The sequence below is a fragment of the Polypterus senegalus genome, chromosome 13 (assembly GCF_016835505.1).
Source record: "Polypterus senegalus isolate Bchr_013 chromosome 13, ASM1683550v1, whole genome shotgun sequence".
NCBI lineage: Eukaryota > Metazoa > Chordata > Cladistia > Polypteriformes > Polypteridae > Polypterus > Polypterus senegalus.
The window spans coordinates 35,788,341-35,806,983 of NC_053166.1; positions in this window are offsets into that span (position 1 = coordinate 35,788,341).

The following is an 18,643-nucleotide window of genomic DNA, read 5'->3' on the forward strand; positions in this document are numbered from 1 at the left end:
ACATGAGTTCTGATATATTTTTCGAGCAAGAATTTTTGTAAAGACCTGGGAGAACAAAACAAAAAGAAGGTCAAAAGCAGGAGATCAAACACTTTTTTCAAAACCAAAACAAGGATCAAAAAATCACAGCCAAAATTTTTCAAAGCTGAAGGTCAAAATCGGAAGGAATTCTTTCAAAATGGAGGAAAGTCAAAAAGGGTTTGGACTCCTGCAAACGTCAGATAAAACATGGTGTCCTTTAAAAGCCTTGACCTAACAAGTTCGAAATCACAACCTCTATGAACTTACCTCCTGCAGTGGACATGTCATAGCAGCAAGATCCACAAAAATAAAATGGCAGTGAAAACAATGCAAAATTATTTATTGAAACAAAAGTTTGCGATTTAAAAAAAAAATGACAGATTCCAGAAGTAGAAAAAGACCCGAAATGAGTGTTAAAACCTGAACGATGCGAGGACAACATACTAAAAATGAATACAAGTCCTAATTCATACCAGCATGGAAAATGAGACATCAGAAAACTGTTGAATTGTACAGGAAAGATCTAGTAGTCCTAAATGGACTTAGGAAAAGAGCTTCAAAAAGTCTGATCTGCTTGAGAGCCAACAACATACTCAACAGGTACAAAGTGGACAAAAACATTAATGAAACAGAGATAAGTTTCCAAGTGAAATTCCAAGGAAAAGCTGAGAGGCTGAGACAATAAAATAAGGAGGAGCAACAACTACCATCAAAACAAGCTCCTCAATGAAGATGACAAATGGTTTTATTGCCCAATGAATAGCCAAAATAATGACAAGAAAGAACCACGTAGTCAAGAGAAATTCAACAGCTGCTGGCATGGAATCCTGGATCATAAGGATAAGGCAGCTTGGATCGACCAGGAGTGGCAACACCATGGGCACATAATAGATACTTGGTCAGACTTTAAACTGCAAACTCACATTTGGAAATCCTCTAGAGCCAGATAAGCTGCTTAAACAACTAACTGTCCTACGTAAAGGGACACAAACGACATCATCAAAGATCATTAAAAATCCAGCATCTGGAACAACCTTCCTAATATCAAAAGACAGAAACACTGAAGACCAAGGGAGTATTATTTATCTTCTCTCCATATACTGTACAAGATCCTCATGGCTGCTTTTATGAATCCACCTTAATATACTGTATAAGTGTCTGTGCCTCTCTCTGTGTGTCTGTCTGATTGTTGTGTTGCCGCCATTCCAATAGATGGCGCATCAAAAACATTTGTAGTAATGCATTTTAATAGTATTTGCATTGCATAAAGCATTTCAATAGATGATGCCCTGCAAATGTTAACACTGAGGCCTATGTTACTTACGTAGCTTTCAGCCCTTTCAGCACAGATAGTAGTACATATAGTCACTTACTCAAGAATCACATCTTCCCAGAAGGGTGTCTAAAAAATGTAAATATCAACATCTGGTGAGTTAAATGGTTATATTTAAAATGGGAAACATTCCCATCCAAAAAGAAATTTTTGAGGGTGATTTCTAACCTCCCTGGCCATTCTGCTTAGCATTTAAATCACTGACCAAGAGGCTGAATAGACAAGGTACTGGATATGAAGTCAAACATTACAACATTATATGTGGATGACTTGAAAATGTTTACAAAAGGTAAAACTCAGCAAAAGTAAGAGTTTACCACTGCCAATAAACCGTGTTCAATAATGACATCAAGCAGGAGCTTGGTTTAGACAGACTTAACCACAGCAATGTTCAAAAGTGGTAATCTAGTCAAAAGGAAAAATATCCAACTGAATGGCCAAATGATGAGATGTACCGATGAGCGATCAACTGCCAAGATTCAATTCTCATGCAGTTTCTTATACAAAACACTCAAAATAAGGATTTAGAGAATATTATTTGTTTGTTTGCAAAGCAAAACACAATGTTCACTGTGAATTCAGTTTTGATCACCATTGATAAGAAATCTACAAGTACCAATGTGCAGAGGAGAGTGATGGCATTGATAACACCCAGAGGAAGAAAAACATTGTGTGGGAATACTATCCTCATGTCTAGCAAATAGTTAAGACAGAACTGAATTCAAAGAATAAAATAACAGCTATCAACACCTTAGCTATATTCGTTGTAGCTAACAGTTTTAGGATATTTGACTGGTTAAGAACGGATATCAAGAAGATGGATTTTAACACAAAACAACTCCTTACCTGAAGGCTGATGTCAAAAAACGTCATAGCAAGAAACAGAGCAATGGATGTGGATTAGTATGATGGAGCCAGCTTACAATTCAGTCATCATTGGTCAAAGTGGGTACATTTAGCTGGGTAAGGATCAACTGAAGTCTGGCACTGAGAAAGAAAAAAATAGAACTGCTTTAAAGGAAACTATCACGTGAACAATTCTTTGAACATATGAACTGACCATCACTCATTAAAGAATTGTGTCTTTGTTGAGACAGAAAGCTTGATAAAATCAGCTAAAGGTCAAGGACTCAGCATCAGATAACACCAAAAGATCATACTGAGATGGGCAGTTGGGAGCAAAGGCAGTTTGAGCAATAAGGATAAGAACACTTAAGCCATATTGTTGTAGGCCGTACAATACTAGCACCATCTGAGTAATTCGAAAGACATAACAGGGTAGCTCACTACAGCCGCTGGATAATATGCATGCATTTCAAAGTACAAGAACACTATAAGTATTACAAACATACACTCAAAAAGGTTAATCAGCATCAATGACACTACTATCATGGAAGATGTTACAATTGTCACAGTTAGGACCTTTTGAGTGGCATTTTGATGCATAACAAGAAAGAGAAGACCTGCCTGTTGATTGTTACAGCCATTCCAGATGATATGGAGATCATGCCGAAAGAAACCGAGAAACTCAGCAAATACAAGGACCTGGAAATCAAAATCATCAGAATATTGAATGAGAAAACAAACATTTTTCTAGTCGTAGTTGGAACATTAGGAACAAAAATAAAGGATTTAATCAAAACCTTCAGCTGCTCTTTGACCATCAGCCAGTGAAATGGTACCATGAAGCATAAGCTTGTAATGCAGTTAAGACATTGTGGACACAGCCCCTTTGGCATTAGTAGTATTATTGTTAATATTATAGCTTGCTATCATTCAGTACTTCATCTCCTAGAATTTTTTTTTCTAAATTTAGTCATAGGTGAGTGAAAGCCTGTAGTCATTTAAATATGCATGAGTTATAAACTTAATCTTTGTTTCATACTTGTTCAACTTGCACTATATTGTGAATTTCCCCTTGGGATTAATAAAGTATCTATCTATCTATTGTGAACGCTGGCCCCGGCACAGACAGACGGACATCATATTGTCACCCATCACACTATTTATTTATATACACTATTTACATCAAGTTATCGTGCACTCACACCCCAGTGCCTCTTGCACCGATTCCCCAAAGTCCAGGGCTCACAGTCACTGTGCCTTTGTTCCTGACCGCCTCCTGTCCTCTCTCCAGCTCTGCCAACACTGCCTCCCGACGTCCACTGCTGACTGGAGGGAGGCGGCCCCTTTTATGGGGAGCCGGATGGGCTCCAGCTGCTTCCCCGCACTTAACGGTGGCCACACCCTGTGTGGCGGAAGTGCCGCTGCGCCCGAAGCCGTCCGTGTCTCCCCGGTCGTCTTCCCCGGCACTTCCTGGTGTGGCGGAAGTGCTGGGCTCCCGGGACAATTAGGCACTGGGCGCCGCCTGGCGGTGGCCATGGGTCCCTCCAGGGCTGGGCTTCCAAGCCCTCTACCCGAGGCCCCCGCATAACCAGGACGGACGCCCCCACTCGGTCTGGAGGAGGCACGCGCCCTCCTCCGGTCCTCCAGGCGTCCCGCCGGGCTCCATCGCCGGCCAAAGACCCCCCGGGGTAAACCGGCATCGGGGCGCCGCCTGGCGGTGGCCACGGGCCCCTACAGGGTAGGGCTTCCATGCCCTCGACCCGTGGCTCCCAACAGAACCAGGACGGACGCCCCTCACGGTCTGGAGGAGGCACAAGCCCTCCTCACGTCCTCCTGGCGCGCCAGGCTCCAGCCCTGGCCGGGGACCACACTATCTATCTATCTATCTATCTATCTATCTATCTATCTATCTATCTATCTATCTATCTATCTATCTATCTATCTATTTGATATTTGTATTATTTTGTATGTTTTTTGTAACTATTTGAGTTAACTATTGAAGTTTCTAAATGTTTTGCTCAAGAAACTGTTCAATTTGCACAGTGGTTTGCAGAGTGTCAGGCTAATGTGGGGTTGAAATTGTGTTGTCTTGAGTTGGTAATGTCTTGTATCCCATGTTTTGCACCAAACCAAAGTCAATTCTGGTGTGCTTCGCATGCTACCAATAAAAGTGATTTTGGTTATTAGAGCAGATGGAAAGTAAACTGATGATGATGATGATGATGATTAGTAATCCATTAGCTTCCTTAATTTGACCTTGAATGTTACATGTATCCTGTAATAAATGAAGGTGAATGCAATGACAGCCCATTAATTATTATTACAATAGAATAGAAAATCTTTTATTGTCATTGCATTGAGAACAATACAACGAAAACAGCTTTCATTATTATTATTACTCATTCATTCATTAATTCATTAACTTACTGATTTCCTAGGCATATTTATCCAGTTTTGAAAATGCAAATTAAGTGATGAAGATGGTAATGGAGTTATTATTATTTATAGTATTGTTATTAGTTGTTCTGATTATTATTAACGTCATTATTACATTCTTCTTGGAGTGGTGGCTCTGTGGCTAATGATCTGCGCTGGTATCTGGAAGGTTGCCAGTTCAAATCCCGTTACTTCCTGAAGGGATCCTACTCCACTGGGCCCTTTTGTAAGGCCCTTAACCTGAAAATTGGGGTGCTGTACAATGGCTGACCCTTTGCTCTGACCCCCAAAGATCATGTGAAAAGGTCATTTCCCCTCAGGGATTAACAAAATATATGGACATTTTAAAAAAGCCAAAGAATGAACTTATTTTATGCCTTCTAAGATTTCAAGGAAATCCCATTATTACTGCATTAATATTTCTGCCTTTCTTCTAAATGCCCTTCTTTCTCATAGCCATCAGTCCCCTCTCCGTCCTAGCACAGCTCCTAAAAGCGATCTCCTTGTTCCCATGTCCCTGTTCTGCTCTGCTTTGGCATTAATGCCTTATTTACACAAACACATAATATAATGTTTTATATGAGTATTCTTCCCATTCTTTGAAAATGTTGCTACTTCCATGCAAAAATTTTGTGAAAGGCACTATACAATATAAAACAATAATTTGCTGTTTTTCTATTTAATTATTTTCCAAAGTAGAATATGTGAAAAATAACTTCACATTAGCATCTCAACAACACCTTATTTAAATATTTCTGCAGGTTTTAGAGTGATGTTTTAGTACAACAAATACAAAGAAATAATAAAGTTGCATTTATGTACATTTATCCTGACATATTTACCTTACTGACGTCTTATTTATAGACAATGAATAGTTGAAGGTGACACATTTTCTTTTTTATTATGACCCATTATTCAACATTTACATAAGATGTCTGCCACTACTTATTTGCAGTTAACAGCAGCAGATATGACAGTCTCCTTCATGGCCGCCATGCCAGTAGTCTCTTTCAGCTACTGTGCTATTACCAGCTAATCCTTCTTTGTTAATTGTGGATCTGCTATATAATGTGTACTGTATCTCTGTCTTCATTTATGTATTAAACAGCCTGCATGCAGCAAGTTATCTAGGCTGATGCCAACACCTGCGGTGACTGTAGGATCGGGAGGGGTACTCAGTCCCCCAGTAGTGTGCGCTCTCACTGTGCGCCTTGGCACCCCATCTGCAAGCCCGTCTCGGTGAAGGAGAGGTGTGGGCAAAAGCCGATAATTAGGTTGCTGGGCTGGTCGGCGTGACAGCTTGTTTGCTTTGGGCCTTCCGTGGCACTGTAGAGCAGCACTAAATACTGTGTGTGTGCCACTCCTGCGGGGCTTGCCACCTCTGCCAAAGAAAAGGAGATATTTTCACTCTCTTTGTCCCAGTCAACATACAAACCTGGCTCGTTAGAGCTTATTAATAGTGGTAATATTGTGCCTGGTGAGTGATCCTAATTAGTTTTTATCCCAGGCTATTAAAAAAGAGAGATGTAAAGTGAAAAAGAGCTTCATTTTGCTTGCATTTCAGTTAACTAATGAAAAGCCAGTCACACTCTCGTTTCTCGTATAACCTACAATGTAGTGGTTTGTAAACTGGCATGGGTTTCAGAAACCAGTGCTGCTGTCCAGTGGGTGCCTTCATTATACGGCACCAGCTCTGCAACACTTTGAGGCTGTGTAGGCTTTGCCAAATGAAATGGAGTGGCATGGTGGTGCAGTGGCTCGCACAGCCTTATGTTTGCCATTGCCCAATGGTGCTTTGAGGTGCTCAGGCATTCTTGAACCCTGAACTGAATAAGCATTACTACATTGAAGGTTTCCCATTCTGAACCCTCAGCACTCCAAATGAACATGCATTCTGATTTTTTAACATGTTTTATTTAGCATCCTTAAATTCAGAAGTGGGCAAAGAGAAGTGTTGTTGAATGGATGCTTCAAGTATTGCAGCTATCCTCAGTTTTTAATTTTCATTTTCTAAACTCATTAGATTTAGGGAGCTAGCATAGGGCATAAAAAGCAGGTCACCACTCACTGCTCTTCTTTGGTACAAATAAAGCCATATTTACAATAAGAGAAACTGACTGCTGAAGGTCGAGACTTTACCACCATGGTCAAAGACAAACCATGCTTCCACATATGTGTGGGGAAACAATAGAGCCAACCATATAAAGATTATTACAAACATTCACAGAATGATCATCTTCTTCTCATGCATACAGTATGGAAAGGGTTGGGATCTCAAAAAAAGAAATCCTCACACAGCACAACAGAAATACTGTGAACCTAGAAATATTCTTTAGTGTAAGTCTTCAAAAACCTAAAACAAATTTAATCTTAAAAAAGGAGAAACTCGCAAAATAATCTTTCATAGCATAAATTGAACAAAGCAGTGCTTACTGTCCATTTAGCCTTGAAGCTCCAGGGGACTGGGATGGAATCTCATTCTGGCTGCTTTAGGGGAGCCTGTATGTTCTCCTAGTACTCAGTGTCTACTGTACTCTGATTTTCCCTCCCACATCCCAAGAACATACCGATTCCGATTACAGACTCAGAAGTGGACAAGTATGAGTGAGTGTGCCCTGTAATGGACATGGCACCATGCCTAATGTACCCTCAAAGCCAATGAGCACAACCTTCTCAATGCTCTACTGAGAAAAAGAAGTTTAATACAAAAACTGGCACGATAGTAATGTCCTTTAATTGTGTAATAGTATTTTTAAAATGTATCCCTTTTATGACTAAGAAACTGAACTGTCAGTTTAAATCAATCTTGGCAAAACCTAAGCATTACTGTGAGGGTTAGGGTGGGGGACGAGTGCCTTGTGGCAACGCTCTGGCACACTTAGTCTCTTCTGTAAAAATGAACTTTTTTACTATCAATTTCCATCCTCCATCTTAGTCATTAGAGAAACCCATATATGTTTTTATGTTTCATTTCTTAATTTTCATATCAGTTTTATTATTTGGGAATAATACCGTTAATCTATATTTAATTTAGTAGGGCAAATCCACTAAAGCACCCCCTACTGGTTAAATCTTAAAATTACAGTTTAAAATCCCTTTAAAATAATACATTATATTTGTTACTAAAATTAGCATATTTTAGGGTTAAAGTTAAATTTCAGAGTTAAGATTAGAGCCACGGAGAGAGTCTATTTAACCTCAGGGCCCAAATCAACAATCTTAACATCAGGGCTAAAACTTTAACATTAGGGTTGGGCTTAGGGGTAGGGTAGAGGACGAGTGTCTTGTGGCAGCGCTCTGGTACACATTACTGTCAGGGTTATGCTCCAAATATGATATGTAAGGTGCCACAATCTGTATAAAAAGGAGAGTGCTTTAGAATAGGGCCTTATGAGGGTACGTTTACTGTAGAGTAATTGACCTTGTAGACACTTAAGTGTGCGTTTCACAGAGACAGCCTTTGCTAAGGTCTTTCTAATACCAGTAACTGACTATTAAATGCACCTAGGCCCTGTTCTAAAGCAGTGGTTCTCAAACTGTGGGGTGGGTCTCCCTAGGGGGACACAAAGTAACAAAAAGGGGGGTGCGAAGATGTGAAAAAAAGAAAACAAGAATCGAAAATATGAAAAATACATCTATTGAAACCAAAAACGAATTAACTTAAACTACATTCTGATATTAGAAAAATAAATATAGAGTTAGAAAAATGTCGATAAAAGTTAAGTAGGTATAATAAAATATGCATCTATGATATATCATTAACTAAAAAACAACAAATTGGTATTGGTGGGCTCCTTTCAAAAAAACATTAAAGGGGCACGATTAAAACTATTATGAAAACTCAGGTCGCAAATACGTAAAGGTTGAGAAACACTGTTCAAAAGTAACATTCAAGCCTTAAAAGTCTTATTAAAACCAATACATAGATGTAATCAACTAATAAATGCACCTTGGTAGCCCCTAATTTTAAAGTATTACCACCATGTGTTTACCCTACAGGTCATATATGTACAATTCAGTGTACAATGTTATTGAACATGGTGTGCCAAGACAGCTGTGTTATGCACATATACTGAGGTGGCCTATAGAAATTAAAATATGCTACAGTGCACTAGCTTTTTGTTCAAAGTTTATGTTGAGCTTGCATCTTTGGGAAATTAATGTTTTCACCCGCAGCATTTTATAAGCTACGCTTCTGGCAACAATCTTCTGGGGCCCACCACTCCAGGCCTTTCAAGCAGACATTCTGCAGAAGACGCTTTAAATTTACAAGTGAGGAGAGATTCGCATAAATCTCAGCCAGGACGGGACTAATCCCTGTAATTACTGAAGCCACATGGGAAGACCGTGGAGTGTATAACCATGTTAACAAAAGCTAATCTTAAGCGATTATAGAGTTAATCAGTTTGGGAATGTGACTCTCCATCTCTCACTGCATTTGATTGGGGTGTGATTTTTCAAGAATATTACTTTTGCATTTAAAAGCCCCAATTATTGACAACTCCCAACTTAAATTTGTACATCATTAGTATTTGTCCCCTGCTCACAATTTGCCATAGGCCTTTCTGATAATCCTTTGTGCTTTCTCTGTTCATCTTGGTACGTTTGACACTTTTGGAAATGTCCCATGGTCTCAGCTCTTTGAATATTCTTTATCAGATTTTCTTATGACATCTATATCACTCCTCCCAGGTCTTCCTGCTCTTTCTTTCCTCCTTCTACCAAGGATTATTCTCTCTCTGGGCATAATTGCTGCAAAATTGTACCTTAGCCACTTACTTGAAATCCTTTACCTCAATTTATGGAAATCCACCTTCTTCAAACTGATATTCCTAAAAAATATCTTCTGCATGGATTAACGGTGCACCCAGCTCTTCTAATCAAAATGGTTGCCTTCTGTGTGGTTTCTTTGCAGTTGCATGGAGGGCAGTCAGGACCCTCGTCCACAAAGCTGTTTGCCTTCTATTTATTGTGGGGCTACATTCCCCCCTCTGTAGATCTTCTGGATTTCTTCGCTCTTTTTAATTACATTACGTAATGTGTCATCACAGTGGGCTGTTGTTTTTATGCTTTTATTTTGTTTGGCACAAATTTGTATTGGTGTACATTTGGTAAATGGAAATTTGATCCCAAAAAAAGGTTTTCAAGACATAACATTCTCAAAACCACTTAATTCATTTCAGGATGAGGGCGAGCTACAGCCTATCCTGGTAGTTTTGGAAGTTAGACATGAAATAACCATAAAGCAGCATCAGTCCATCTCAGGGTGCACTTACTGCTATGGACAGGCAGATGGCCAAGGATTATAATGAACTAAAAAAAAGACCAGGGGCCTCATGTATAACGCTGTGCGTAGAACTCGCACTATAACATGGCGTAAGCACAAAAGCCGAAATGTGCTTACGCAGAGAAAAATCCAGATGCAGGAATCTGTGTGTACTCCAACTTCCACGTTCTTCCGCTACATAAATCCCGATCAGCGTGAAAACTAACACTCGTGCACGCGCATTATGTAACGCCCCAAATCCTCCCAGAATTACGCCTCTTTGAATATGCAAATCAATATAAATCGCCCTTAAGCTCAGCCTTCTGTGAAAAGACAATGGGAAAAGCACGGGGGAAAATATAACGATTTCAGCAAATACCAAGTGTAGGCAAAGGAAAAATATACTATTTGTTTAATTAAACCGTGGTATATTCAACAAAAGGAAGTTGATCGAGTGCCATAGCGTGTTGGAGAAACTTGAAAGCTCAGATATCAGTCGCCGTGAAAAGGCGAGTCATAGCCTACCGTCTGAGTGTCATATGAAAGCTTTTTAGGGTACAGAGAAAGAAAAGGCACAGTGGGGAAAAAAAGCACGAAATGTCAACTTCAATCTCGAAATTTCCACTTTAATCACGTAGTTTATTTTGTCATTAAAGTAGAACATCATAAACGTCATCTTAAAATCATTTACTTAACCAGTTTCTCAAATCACATCGTAATTAAAGTAACACGTTAAATGCTTGTTTTGTATTTGATCTTCTATGTGCTCTGTGCGTGTGAATCACTACGTTCTTCTTAAACCGGCTCTCTTCCTCCAACTGGACAAAGAATCCATTACATTCGTGATATTACAGCTCTCTGAATAACTAAAATACTGAGATGTATACGTGATATCATTAAGAGTTAAAGCACGTTATTAAACATGGGTTTTACAGCGCAGCGATTGTGCACGACCATTGATGAAATTATTTATTGCAGCAGTAAATTTTAGGGGCGGCTCTAGGTTTGTGGTGGCACTGGGCAGAAAAAGAATCGGTGGCTCCTTCGCCCGCCAATATCAGTGAGGTAGCTTATGCACGGTGGATGGCCACGTCCGTTGCAGACACTAGCCACCTCGTGCTCACGACACAAGCATTTAACTTTTGTCGAAATTTGCCGCTGCATTTTTAGCTGTGTCGTTATTTTCTCTTTCTGTTTTATATTCAATATGTATTGGCATCGCCGCCCATGCAGTTCTTGCTTTTCTTTCTCCAAGTAACCAATTGCCACACAATCAGCTCTGTAATAGATGTTAAGCCATCTGTAAACTTAGAGCACTGATTCTTTAAAAAGTTTAAGGAACATTGAAATATTTTTGTAGTACATGTTTAATTATTCTATCCTTCACGCCAGTCCCAGTGAAGAATATAGATTATTTAAATAAAGTTAAAGTTTTACCTGTATAATATAATAAACATATTTTGCTGCATTTCATCTTAAAAATGATATTGTCATCATATGTAAATACGCACTTTATAAAGTGGCTCAGGTTGTGCAATATTATAACTGTAGTACAAGTTTACAGTGGGGTAATTGTACTTATAAGTACAAACAGTTCTACAAGGAGCAGTGATTGAGTGCGTTTATAGTTCTTGGGATGAAACTGTTTCTGAACCGCGAGGTCCGTACAGGAAAGGCTTTAAAACGTTTTGCCGTGGCTGAGGTAGCGTGTGCCTGATGCTGTATACCAATAATTCTCTTTCCGAACAACTGTTGCTGTGATTCACACTCAGATACAGTGATATAAATACTCCGAGTGCTGCAGTGAGAGTAATATGGAAAAATATGATCCGCTGTGGCAACTCCTAACGGGAGCAGCTGAAAGAAGAAGGTGCAGTGAGAGTAACAACGCTAAAGCAGTTATGGTATTTGGAATACTATGGCTGTTCCCTGGACCATTATATTGTTACAAGTTAATTACAATCAGATGTGTTACACTAATGAACAATATGCGGTTAGTTTCAGTGTATTTATAAAGCCGCGTCAGGAAAATAATGAGTAACCACACAGGAACAGTAGCACTGCTTTGACGCTGGGTGCCGCCAGTCTGCAAAACCGAGCGGAGAACTTGCGTACGACAAGGTATGAGGTACCGTGGAAAAGTGCGTGGCTTTACGCCAAGTGTAGGTTTTATACATCGCGATTTGAACGTGGAAAAGTTCTTACGCAACGTTTCTGTGCATACGCACCGTTTATACATGAGGCCCCAGATGATGATTGAAACTCTGAGGAAATGTGATCAAAAGAGAAAAGGCATGGATGAAAAGTCTAGAGACAAAACCATAACAATCTACCAAAACCATAGAGCAAAATGATTCTCAAAACTGAAAACCTAAAGATCAAAATGTGACACCAGGGGTATTTGGATATGAAGCTAACTGATGCTAAAGAAGCTAAGATTTTGCATTCTTGTAGGAATAACTTTTAAGTGCAATCACCACCCTGTTTTTATTTAATACATAGTGACATCAAAGGTGTGATGGTCACGATCACAAGATAAAACTAATGCATCACATAAACAAGAAAAATGAAAAATATTGTAAAAATCAACTTGTATATTTCAGCTCAAACATCATAATACATGTCTGAAGATGCATGAATATTGCAGTCACCCACACAGGACCAATTTAGAATTCCCAGATAAATAATATTTTTCATATCAGTTTGTATATTTGTTGTAATATCCTCATGGGCTATATTTTACACCAGGGAAACCCGACTCTGGTTTTAGAGCACTACTGTGGCAGCGGGTTTTCATTTCTAACCCTTTTCTTCATTAGTGACCAGTTTTTGCTGGTAATTAACTTCTTCTCCCTTCATTTTAATTGACTTGCCTTTAAAGACTCAATCCTTTGAATTGCTTCATTTTTTTCTTTAAATCAGGTCAATTCAAGTCAACATTTATTTGTAGAGCACATTTAAGGCCACAGAAGTGGTTTCCAAAGTGCTGGATATAAAAATAGATACCAGATATACTCACGTATAAGTCGGGTCTTGAAACCCGAAAAATTTATCATAAAATAAGACCCCGACTTATATGCTGGTTCAAAAATACAACATTTATTTATTTTATTTTTTTTACATCTTCTTGCCTCCTCCAATCTCACATTGTTACCAATTTCTTTCACTACTTCAGTTACATTTAATTTAAAGCCAGCTTCATATTTTCTTCTGATCGATCGCTCCATCGTAGATAAGGGATGCTCTTATGATAAAGATGTATGAGGGTGTGTGATAACAAAAAAACACAAATCAGTGCAAAAGTTGCTTCAGAATAGTTTGGGTATTACCGTGTGGTCACGTAGGCACAACAGAGAGAGAGGTCAGGAGCATGCGCTGCTGCACCGTGGTTACTCTCTCAGGTGGGCATTATCTCTTGGACTAATAGCATGAGTTTTCTGCATTCGACTTATATGACTGACATTATAAAATACCAGAAATTACACTGTAAAATCAAGTCCCGACTTATCTGTGGGATAACTTATCTGCGAGTATATATGGTAAATAAAATTAAAGATTGATAGATAAAAATGAATGAAAAGAAGTAAATACAAACAATAAGCAATTGACAAATAACAGCACATAAAAACACATCATGAGCGATTAAAAGCCAGGGAGAATAAAATGTGTTTTCAGCACACATTTAAACTCTGGACTGGGTTGGAACTGCTCCTGTCTGAAGCAGTAGGCTGATCCAGAGTCGAGGAGCAGTCACCGCTAAAGCACAATCACCCAATTTGTTTCACCTCGAATGTGGTAAGGCAGTAGTATCTGGTCAAACAATGTCGGTGTTCGCGAAGGGGAGTAAGAGACAAGGAGGTCAGGCACATAAGCCAGGGCCAGCCCTTTAAAACATTTAAAAGTGTGCAATAAAATTTTAAAATCAATTCTAAGAGTGTCGGGAAGCCAATGAAGTGAAGCCAAAATAGGAGTGATGTGCTTAAGCTTACCTGAACCAATTTAGGAGCCTTGCAGCAGAGTTTTAGACCAACTGCAGGTGAGAGAGAGAAGAGTTGGACTGACACCACCATACAATGAGTTACAATAGTCAAGGCAGGATGAAACAAGAGCAGGAATAATCAGCAAAACAAAGAAAAGGCTTCATGTTTTTTTAAACAGTTCTTAACCAGAAAAGGCAGCTTCTTACAAAACAGTTTATCTGCTTATCCAATTTAAGAATATTGTCGAGAACAACACGGTAGATGTCTTCCAATGTTTCACTAATGGGTCTAGATTAGCGACAGGCGTCCCAAACGCACTGGATGGACTAACCAGCACAAGCTCCCAAATGGCACCCAAACAGAATTGAGATGTGAACTGAGTCAACAGATGACCTGCAAAGTCGGGGCCTCAAACTCCAACCAATTTGACCAAACCGTTTTTTTAATAACAGGCCAATTTTTGTTGTTCATTAAGCCTGTTATTTAATTCCATGGCTCTAATTCTTGTACAGCAGACATTTTGATTCTCTTTTTTCTAAGGTCACTGTCACAATGTTTTACTGACCTGAGCAGATCAACATTACTGAGATGTCACCTTTCTTTATTTTCAGATATTACACGATGGACATGCACTAGCTGGTCATGTGTAAGCTTGTTTTGTCTCTTTTAAATTTTTTGGCTGCTAATTAAAGAACAAAGAAATAATTAAAGGGACTGAGCCAATTAAAATGAAGGTTCATTAGAAGCAAGAACTGGTCAGTACTTTAAGAAAAGGGTTTGAATAAAAACTTGGAGCCATAGTACCTCTCCAGGACCAGAGTTAAAGACCCCTGCCCTATTCTGTGCCCCTCACTTCCTGTCCTTCACATTACTGACCATGTCCAAGCCCAGAATTGTCTGCGTTTTCCGATAAAAGCGATATATAAATGTAATTGATTGTTATATTATTGTTTTCTGTAATCACATTTGCAGTGGCCTATTGATTTAGCATTTGATCATTTGTTGTTGAATTATTATTATTTATTTATTTAGCAGGTGCCTTTATCCAAGGTGACTTTAGCACAAGACAGGCAGTGTCTTTGATTTCCCTCTCCATTCTGAAATGATCAGAATCTCTAATAGATGGCCCACCCTACTCACATTAATCTCAAATTCGCCTTAATTCTACACTTTCTTACGCTTGTTTTATTACCTTTATCCTCCTGACTACCAGGAAAAAAAATATTGTCCAATCACATTTTTTTTAAATTCTCTAATCTTTGTAGGGTAATTAGAATACTGAAAACATTTTTTTTCAAAAAAAAGTTTTTATTTTCCAGATATCATGTGTCCACAACAGTGGACATCGGAACTCATACATGTGAAACTGAATCTTGATGGCAATCAGTTAGTGCCAAAGAAAATACAAAAAAGTCAACATAAGAATGAGTTTAACATCCATAACTGTCAATCATAACTTTTGTTTGTCTGTTTTATTTTGCTTTGTTGTGCTTATTTGGTATGATACTTCAAAAAGCAATTCCCCTTCTTGGAAACACAAAGGAATACTTTGCACTTCGTGCACATCACATATGTTTTGCTCTTGCAGCCAGATCTGCGACACCTTGATGCATGTGTTTCGTCCACCATCTCTGGAAGATGGATGGCCATAGTGTCTCAGAGCTGCATTTGGCTGCCGTTTCCACTTTGACGTGGGGGTGTAGTCATCTTCGCTGTCACTTGCGATTCCTGCTTGAGCCCGGGTAATCAACTCCTCACCAAGGAGCAGTTTGAAGTCAAGGAACTTCAGTGGTTTCTTCCCCAGAAACTGGCAGTCACTCTTATACTGAAGCCACGAGTTGGTGATTGCCAAGTCAAAAAAGTGGAATACTGCACGCACTGTCCATTTCCGAGTGCGAGAGGCCATCCTGTAGAAACTCAACATTCGGTCAACCAAGTCCACACCACCCATGTTGGTGTTGTACTCAGCAATTGCCAGTGGCCTTGACACCTGGACAAACCTTTTGTCTTTCTTGGACCATCTTCTGCGTGTGTCCTGAGGTTCAATGCCATAGGCAGAGGATGCCATGACAACTGGCTTGTTGTCCAACCACTTTATGACAGCAAGTTCAGGAGGGTTTCGTCTAACTACCATCTCTGATGTCCCTCTTCCTTTCTTTTGAAGGGCTTATCCCCTATGATCTTGCACTCCTTTGGAACCCTGTTATTCATGAGGGTTCCAGTTCCTGTCAGCCCTTTTGTCATCAGGGTGTCGAGGAGGTTGACCGTTGTAAAGAACCTGTCAAAGAACAGGTGGGTTCCTTGGGGAACAGACTCTGCCAAATGAAGAACAGCTTGTTCTCCAATGCCTTTTCCTCCTGTATCTCTGAAAGTAGTCTTGCCTTGGTAGACTACAAAATCCAAGACCAGACCATTTGGTGCAGCCAAGACAAACACCTTCAGTCCAGTTGGGTATGGTTTGCCGGTACATACTGGCGCACTGGGCAGCGACCAGTAAATGGAACCATTTGCTCATCAATGCACAATTTTCCTGTTCTAGGCAGATTTAGACATCCTTGCCTTACTTTGGTCAAGAGGGGCCTGATTCTCCACAAGAGATCACTTCTTTTTTCATCGTCTGGAACATCAAGGTCGTTGACGATCTTAATGGAATTTCTCAGCTTGTAAAACCGATTTCTGGTCATGGATTCAGAACAAAGTGGAGGAAATAACTACAAATGTCCACTACAGAGGACATTTTTAACACTTAAATACTACACTAAAATACAGTTAAAATTATTCAGACAATGTTTAAATGTGTTGTTAAAAGACTTACATTAAATATGCCACCAACATTTCAAGCCAGAATTTGCTCAATAAAAAGTACAATGCACTTACTTTTCCTCTTCCCATAAAATGTGCCTGCAGTGATGGACGCCATTTTCCTTAATGAAAAGAGAAAGGTACCAAAGCCCCACCCCTTCACATTTGGCATCATTGAAAAGCCCTAAATGTCCTCAGTAGATGGCAAAGGAGTTAATTCAGTAGTATGCAGTGGGTTGGAGATATTCAGGTTTACATATGTCCTCCAGAGGACAAATTTGAACTACTGGTAGTCAGGAGTTTATTGTACGTATAGTTCGCGGATGCAGCTGACTCAAATTGTATGGATTTGGTTTAATATTTACACATTTTATGGACTCTACTTTGACTGGGAACAACTGAACCTGTGGATCACGGGACAAGACCTACGAACATTTCTTTGTATCTGGAGACCTAGGACCTCGGGATGATCTGTCTCCTTGATTATATTTGCTATCCTGGTCTGCTCCTGATTCATTTTACAGTACTCTACCACTAAGAACTGATCTGATGTTCATACCAACCTGGCTGGTGGCTCCGGGGTGATCACAACTGTAATACCCAGCGTTACTGTTTATGGCTGTATGCTGGAATCTCCAAATCCTGCTACCTCCTCCTGCTATGCTTTCTGTTGCTTTGCTATTGCTGCTCATCTACGCTACCTCACCCACCTGCCCTACCAGCTCTGTTGTGCTGTGCTGTTTCTCCACTGCTATCAGATAAGTATTGCTCTGTATCATGCTAAAACTCTCATGACAAACTCTTTCATATTAAACAGTTTGTCCAGAGCAAATGGTCTGACTGGAACATCCTAAAAGACACCGGTATTTTGCGGTGCCTGAAATATGCACATTGCGGGCCAGGTCACCGCCACCGCCGGGCTGCGAATGAAAAGACCACCGGCGGCATTTGCTTAGGAATACGCCATCCTACTCATGGCCCTGGAAATAGAAGTGTCAATGTGCCAAATTTACATTATGTGAAAATAAACTACAATCACGACTCGGTGCAAGAAGAAGTCTCATTAACTAATATTGAATCGTTTAACTCGAGATCTCTTAATGGCAAAGCATTGGGGCTGTCAGAATTCATCACTGATACCAAACTTGATATACTGTGTTTAACGGAGACTTGGCAAAAACCAAATGAATTTATGTCTCTCACGGAGGTGACACCTCCTGGATTCACTTTCCACACAGAGCCTCGCAGCTCAAGACAAGGAGGTGGACTTGCAGTAATTGTCAGAGTAGATTTAAACATCAAACGAATCCCAATTGACTGTCCATTGTCTTTTGAGTGCCTGGCTCTTAAACTAATAATGGAATCAGGTCCCGTCTCCCTCATTGTTCTTTATCGTCCTCCAAAATACAATGCATCCTTCTTATCCAATCTGATTGATCTCTTAACCCACCTAAGCTCTTACTCTTAGAGAATTATCCTTCTCTGTGATTTCAACCTCCATATTGACATTACTACATCTAAACTGATAAATGAATTCCTATTTTTACTGGACTGTTTTGACTTGACACAATCATACAGTCATACAGTTAGGTCCATAAATATTTGGACAGAGACAACTTTTTTCTAATTTTGGTTCTGTACATTACCACAATGAATTTTAAATGAAACAACTCAGATGCAGTTGAAGTGCAGACTTTCAGCTTTAATTCAGTGGGTTGAACAAAAAGATAATAAAAATGTGAGGCAACTAAAGCATTTTTTAACACAATCTCTTCATTTCAGGGGTTCAAAAGTAATTGGACAATTGACTCAAAGGCTGTTTCATGGGCAGGTGTGTTCAAGTCTGTTGTTATGTCTTATCAATTAAGCAGATAAAAGGCCTGGAGTTGATTTGAGGTGTGGCGCATGCATGTGGAAGATTTTGCTGTGAACAGACAACATGCGGTCAAAGGAGCTCTC